This window comes from Gopherus flavomarginatus, unplaced genomic scaffold (assembly GCF_025201925.1).
Source record: "Gopherus flavomarginatus isolate rGopFla2 unplaced genomic scaffold, rGopFla2.mat.asm mat_scaffold_46_arrow_ctg1, whole genome shotgun sequence".
In the NCBI taxonomy this organism is placed as follows: Eukaryota; Metazoa; Chordata; order Testudines; family Testudinidae; genus Gopherus; species Gopherus flavomarginatus.
Genome location: NW_026115095.1, coordinates 2,407,087 through 2,414,480, shown reverse-complemented (window position 1 = coordinate 2,414,480; position 7,394 = coordinate 2,407,087).

Here is a 7,394-nt window from a genome sequence, read left to right as displayed (position 1 = left end):
GTATATCTCTCCAGGAACCCAGGGAGGGAACACCTGGAGGGGAGGAGGGGGAAGGGAAATGGTTTATTCCCCTTTGTTGTGAGACTCAAGGCATCTGAGTCTGGGGGTCCCCCGGGGAAGGTTTTGGGGAGACCACAGTGAGCCAGGCACTGTATAAATCCCTGGCTGGTGGCAGCTTTACCAGGTCCAAGCTGGTAACTAAGCTTGGAGGTTTTCATGCTAACACCCATATTTTGGACGCTAAGGTCCAAATCTGGGAAAAAATGTTATGACATCCCTCCCCCCTGAGCCTCCATTACGAGCCGCCCAGGCTACCACTGCTCAGTGTGTGGCCAGTCTCTGTGTTTTCTGCTGCTCGTTCTGGGGAGCCTGGCCGGCCTTAGGGGTGGTGCCCCCCAATAGCCGCCCAGGGCTCCAGGGGTCAAAGGGCACCGTGTGGCAGTGCAAAGGTGCTCACTGCTCTCCCCTGCCCCAATGCTCCTCCATGGGTCCATAGAGGTTTGAGGGGAGTAAGGAGCAACCCTATGTGCTCCATGCGTCCTGGTCACTTTTCCCACTTGGGCTGTGCTGTGAGGGGAGCATCAGAAGCTGCTGCTCTCTGCCCTCCCGCTATGCAGCCCGGCTGAGGAAAGTGACCTGGATGCAGGGAGCTCGGATGATCTCACTTCTTGCCCCCACAGCCCCTAGGGGTGCCCAGATGAGCAGCGTTCCAGGGAGGAGTGGGGGGCAGCAATGCCAGCTGCTCCATGCACACAGGTCAGTCTCCCTATGTGGGTGCAGGAGGGAGTGCAAGGGTTTCTGTGATGCCTATTCTATCAATATCGTCACTCAATACCAGGCACTCAAATTCACCAGTCTTAGTACTTAGACGTTTAGCGTTTGTATTTAAGCACTTCTAAAATGTGTCCCATTTTAGCTGTCTGCTATTACATGATGTAATTGAGGGAGACTCTTTCATTTCACTGTTTCTCATCAGAACCTACCTGTACATTATCATCTTCCATCCTCTCCACCTTACTAGGCTATAGAGAATCCCTGTGAATAGTTCCTCTCCTAACGGATGTCTTCGTCTGAACCCTGTGCTCCTCAGCGCCTGTCGGCTTTCCCCAGCTCTGAGGCTGTGTCTACACCGCGCACCTTACCACGGTGCAGCTGTGCCACTCTAACCATGCCATTGTAAGGTGCGCTGTGTGGCCGTCCTTATCGCTGGGAGAGAGCTTCCCCGGCAACAAAGCCAAACTACCTCCAATGAGGGGCAGGAGCTTCGTCACCGGGAGCACAGCTCCACCTATGAAGCGCTGTTCACACTGCCGCTTTTCATGGCTCAAATTTTGGCATTCGGGGAGTGTTTTTCTCACCGCAGAGAGACAAAATTATTAGCAACAAAAGCCGAAATTAAAAAAAACTCCTCTGCAACCTATTTAATTTTACCTTTATACAACCTTTATACTGCCTCCAGTTCTGGTGTCCTCATTTGAAAAAGATGTTGTGAAATTGGAGCTAGGGCAGCAAAGAGCCACCAAATGTTCTGAGGGTTGGAGAAAAATGCCTTCCAGTGAGCTATTGAAAGAGCTCAACCTGCTTAGCTTATCAAAAGAAGATTGAAAGGTGATTTCATTGAAATGTTGACGTGCCTTAATGGAGAGAAAAGATTGGGTATTTACGGGCTCTTGAATGGAGCAGAGAAAGGCATAACAAGACCCAATGGCTGGAAAGTGAAAAGAGACAAATTCATATTACAACTGAGGCACAATAGTCAACAGCGAGGATGATTCACCACAGGAGCAAGCTACCAAGGAAAGTGGTGGATTCACCATCTCCTGATGTCATTTAATGAAGACTAGATGCCTTTCTGGAATGTGTTTGCCCCCAAAGTAGCTGTTATGTCATACAGGAGGCCTGTGATATGCAGGTTAGACGCTCTAATGGTTTCTTCTGACCATGAAGTCGACTAATTTCTGAAAAACTGAGTGTAGCATTGGGAGCAGCGTCTGATGTTTTCCTGTCTAGCCGGCTTGCTGCCTAGAACGAACGCTCCTTGAGTAGGGTGATCCACAGGGAGTAGCTCAAACCTCCAAAGGTCCAGGCCAGGGGCAGGACATTAGCCCAGCAAGGGAGGGGTGTGGCAGTGACATCACAAAGGCCTTTTGCAGGACCTCAGACTATTGGTCAAAGGTGGTGGGGAGGTGGTGACCTCACAGAGAGATGCTGACATCAGCCAGGCAGGACAGGGGCGAGGGGCCAGGGAAACCTCAGAGACCTCTGTGGCTTTGCTTCAGCACGTTTCCTTCTCCAGGTCTCTCTTTGAGGACTGAGAGATTATTTGGGGTCATGGACGTGAGCGCCAGGAGGAACCTCTTTTGAGTTTCCTCCTTCCCTTGTAGTGATTTTACTAGAAAACAGCCGTCCCTGTTTAGAAGGTAAGAGCCTCCTGGAGGTTTGAAACCTGTTCAGTCTGATCTATCTGGTGACAAGTGAATTCTAGGCATGGAAAACACGAGCTTAAGGAGGCAGAATTTTATTGCGCACCTGGGATTTTGTCCCTTAGAATCGCTGGGGACATTAGGTTTTGTCCTTTTTGTTTCACCTCTTCCTCCATCCCTCCCTCCTCTTCTTCTCTTGCTTCTTTTGTCCTTTCTCCTGTTCCCTTCCCAACAACAGGACGGAGGTGTGTGTGTGTGTGTTGCAGGGAAGTCCTCTGCAGCTCCCACTATGGAAGGTCCACCCAAAAATGTGGGACTGAAATAGTGCTCGGGCAGTGATCCCCACCGGTGACCTGGGCCATCCTTTGGGCTCTCTGGTGAGAACCCTCAGCCTCCCGTCCTCAGTCTCTACCCTGATTGGTTGAGCAGGGGGTTATTGACAGGGAGGAGACTCAGGTCCTTGTTGTTCTCTTTTAAGATCAAGTAAATAAGTCAGAACCAGTTCTATCTTTGATTAATTTTGCTGCTTCTCTGCATTAATTGTCTCTGAGCAGTTGATGATTCCCTCTAACATTGCAGTTCTCCTCAAATACTTGCTGAATAATTACTGTCACTGTTGTTGGTCTGGAGCTCATCTGAGAGCACAGTATTCAGGTCATTCAATGTCTGAAATTCAAGATCCGATGGTTTGTTTGAAAATCAGGGCTCTTGGGTCCTATTCCCAACACTGCCTCTGACGGGCTGTGTGACCTAAGACAAGTCAATTCTCCTTTCTCAGCCTTAGCTTCTCCCTCTTTCAAGTAGGGATAATAATGATCCGCTCTTACCTACCTCATGGTGGGTGAAGGATGTGGATCCATTTGGGAGTGTCACTAGAAGTAGTGTATAATATGAAGTTTCCCATCATGTTTACTCAGAGCAGATTATGACATAATAGATTAGCTGAAATAGTCTATTTTATTTGTATTTTTTTATTTTGAAATTGTTAATAGTAGCAACGACTTAGCTCAGATTGAAGCATCTTATCTAACGGTTAAGATGTAAGTGTCTCCTCTTTGTGTGCGAGGAGACAATTTAACACACTCTGACAAAGAGGAGATGCTTTTGTTTTGCAACAAAATATTTTTGCAAAGATCTTTCATCCCACTTATTATGATTTTGAGAAACAAACTGGTTTAGTCTAAATGGGATTTTCGGACAGAAACGGTTTGAATGAAATTTTCCCACCATCTCGATTCCTGGGCTCTGGGGTGTTTTCATCTGTTAGAACAGGAGTCAGAACTGGTTGCTTCTCTTTCTGGCTCTGCCATCGCCTTGTTGTGTAGGCCTTGGGTAGGTCACTTCCCTTCTCCCATCTGTCCAATCGGAACAAGAACAGTTCTCGAACTATGGGCAGTTTAGAGCCCAAGTGAGATAAGGGGCGTTAAAGCCCTCTGTGAAGGAGAAAGGGGAGTTTCACAGTGTTTAGCACCAAGGAATTCTAAAGTTTGCTAAAATGTCTAGTCTGTGGAAACAAGAAATGGTCGGGGCCAAACTTATTAACCACTGCCTTTTTAAAGCCCATTCAAAGATGTGAGTCCCTATCTTTTAGGTACCTGTGGTTCTTTGCCAGCAGCAGAGAAGAGGTTCCTGCCTCCGTTTTTGTGGCCTTAACAAACCAGGTGTTGTGCCCCAGTTCTTGTCTGAGACCCCTGAAAAAGAACATCTTCCCATCCATGAACAAGACAGGACCTATCTTTCAAAGGGGAACAAAAAGACCTCTGGGACTTACAGACTAGCTAGCCTGACTGCCATAGCTGGAGAGATCCTGCAATACATTCTTAAACACTCAGTTTGTCAGCAGCACCTACAGGATGATTTGGTTCTTATGACTAGTGAGCGTGGAATTGTCAAGAACAAATCATTCCAAACCAATCCTCTTTCCTTCTTTGGCAGGGTTCTGGGCCTGGCAGAGGTGAGTAAACAATAGATGGGATCTAGCTTGGTGTTACTAAGGCTTTTGACACAGTCCCGTAGGACATTCTCAGAAGCAAACGAGGGAAATGTAGTCCAGCTGCAATCAGTGTAATGTGGGTGCAGAGCTGGCTGAAAGCCAAGACTCCAGGAGCCCTTCTCCATGTTTAGCTGCCCAACGGGGAGGGTGAATCTAGCGGGTCTGGCAGGGATCAGTCCGGTGTCAGGTACTATTCTATATTTTCATAAATGATTTGGAAAATGGAGTGGAGAGCATGCTCCTAAAGTTTACAACTGACACCAAGCACTTTGGAGCACAGGATTGAAATTCAAAACACCCTTAACAAATTGGAGACTTGGTCTTCTTGAGCCAAACTCCATGGTTAGGGCTCTCTCTCTGCACTGGGCTGAAGTGAAACCCCAGAGCCAAGCACTCCTCCTGGGCAGTGAACTCCGACCTTGATTGGTCAGATGCTGCTTAGCACTGTCAGAGCAGCTTTTGCTGGGGGATTCTCCCAGCACTTTCCAATAGCGGGAAAGTATGAAATCCCCATTTGACTGCTGGGGACAGAGCCCGAGAGTGGGGAGCAACTTGCCCAAAGTCCCCAGGCAAAGGAAAACAACCAGCAGAGGAGCCAATAGGAAACCCAGCAATGGAACTCAGGAGTCCTGGGGGTGTGCTATGGTGACCAGATGTCCCAATTTTATAGGGACAGTCCGAATTTTGGGGTCTTTTTCTTATCTAGGATCCTATTACCCCCCACGCCGTCCCGATTTTTCACACTTGCTGTCTGGTCACCCTAGGATGTGCACATGTGTGGGTCCCAGCTGCTCCCTGCCCCCCTCATTGAAGCAGATGTGCAGGGTTACTGCCCTGGGAAGTGCAGGGCACCAGTGGATGTGGGGTTGGCTGGAGGTAGGGTCTGGCTTCAGGCAGGGCAAGGGCTGCGGGGCTGGCTGGCTTCAGGCAGGGGGGTGCATCAGGGGTTGGCTGGAGACAGGGCAGGGAGGATGCGGCTGGTGCAGGCAAAGCAGAAGGTGCAGGGCTGGCTGGAGACAGAGGCTGACTGCCGGCAGGGCAGGGCAGGGGTTGCAGGGCTGGCTGCAGGCAGGGCATGGGGCAGGGCCGGTGCAAGGAAGTTTCATGCCCTAGGCGAAACTTCCACCTTACACCCTCCCCCCCGCACCTCTGCCCTGAGGCGCCCCACCCGTGGCAGCTCCCCCCTCCACCCTGAGGCTCCCCTCTTGTGGCAACTCTCCTGCTCTGCCCTGCGACACCCCCCTCGCCCGAGCTCACCCCTGCTCTGAGCACGAGCACCCCAAGCACGCCATGGCCGCTTCACTTCTCCCACCTCCAAGGCTTGCGGAGCCTAAGCCTGCCAGGCAGTCAAGCACCCTCCTCTGAGCCACAGCAGCCCTGACAGTTGACAATAGAGGCACCTTAACCCCTGAGTTCCTTCAATGTGTCCCCCTCGGGGGTCCAGCTCCGATCACCAGATACTCGGGGTATGTCTATACCACCTGCCGAATCCGTGGGCAGCGATCGATCCAGCGGGGGTTGATATATCGCGTCTAGTGTAGATGCAATACATCGAGTGCTCTCCCCTCGCCTGCTGTACTCCAGCTCGGTGAGAGGCGCAGGCAGAGTCTACGGGGAGCTGCAGCAGTCAACTCACCGTGACTGTGACATTATAAGTATAATCTAATATCTCATTGAAAGGTGACAGGGCCAGAAAGAGTTAATTAACTCACCTCTCCGACTGACCTGACCCGTGGGTGAACCTTAAAAACTGGTTAACAAGATATGTAAATGAACAGAGCTTTGAAATGCAAGTCTGCAGTGTTAGAGGTAGAAGGGGAGGTGTTTGCTCAGGTCTTGTGATGTCAGCAAACAAGTCTTGTCTATTGCTATAGTTTTAATTCAAAGAGCAAAAAAAGAATATTAACATTTATGATGATACTTGAGTGAAATAGTATTATTGTCTGTGATTCTTTGAAGGTTGTGGTAATCTGTATCTGAACTGTTTGATGGATGTACTAATTGCCAGGATGTTTGGAAGAAGAGTAAACCTATTGTTTTCTCAGGCTGAAAGGCTGCTGGAAATGTTTAAGAACCTGGGACACGATCCTTCTTCATCTCAGATCTGCTTTGGGTTTCAAGAGGGGGAAACCTTAAGCCACAAGGATTGAGATCCCCAGTCATTGACTGGAGCCACCCTGAATATGGACATTGGATTATAACCTATGGACTATTTCTAAAAGGACTTTTGGCAACTACAAGCTCATCTCTACTTTGTATCTGAACCTCAAAAATTGAATTCAAGTCTATATGTCTATTAATCTTTTAACCAACACTCACTCTCTCTCTTTTCTTTTCTAATAAATTTTAGCTTAGTTAATAAGAATTGGCTATAGCGTGTATTTTAGGTAAAATCTAAGTTATAATTGAACCTGGTTATGTGGCTGATCCTTTGGGATCGGAAGTATCTTTTCTTTTATATGATGAAGTAAGATTTTCAGGAATCATCATCATATCTAACAGGTGTGTCTGGACGGAGGCCTGAGGCTGGGTACTTTAAGGGAACTGCGTGGTTTAAACTTCTAAGTAACCAGTGAGATACTACAGAAGCTGTTTTGTGCTGGCTTGGTAAATCTAAGTATCGAAATAACCAGCAGCGTTTGGGATTTGTCTGCCCTGTTTTGTTTGCAATTCACTCTGATTGAGTGAGCTGAGCTGGCTCCCGCGGGCAGCACCGTCACACCTACAGCCAGGCTGCAGAGGTCCGGGGGATCTTAGGGGCCTTGAGGTGCACAGATACCTATGTCCAGGCCATAGCGGTCCCTGGGGGGCTTAGAGAGTTTGGGGGGGGACACAGATACCAATCTCCATGCTCTAGGGGTCCCATGGGGGCTTAGAGGGTTCGTGGGGGACACATATTCCTACATCCAGGCTGTAGGGTTACCAGGGGGGCTTAGGGGGTTAGTGGGGGGCAAAGATACCTACGTCCAGGCTGGAGG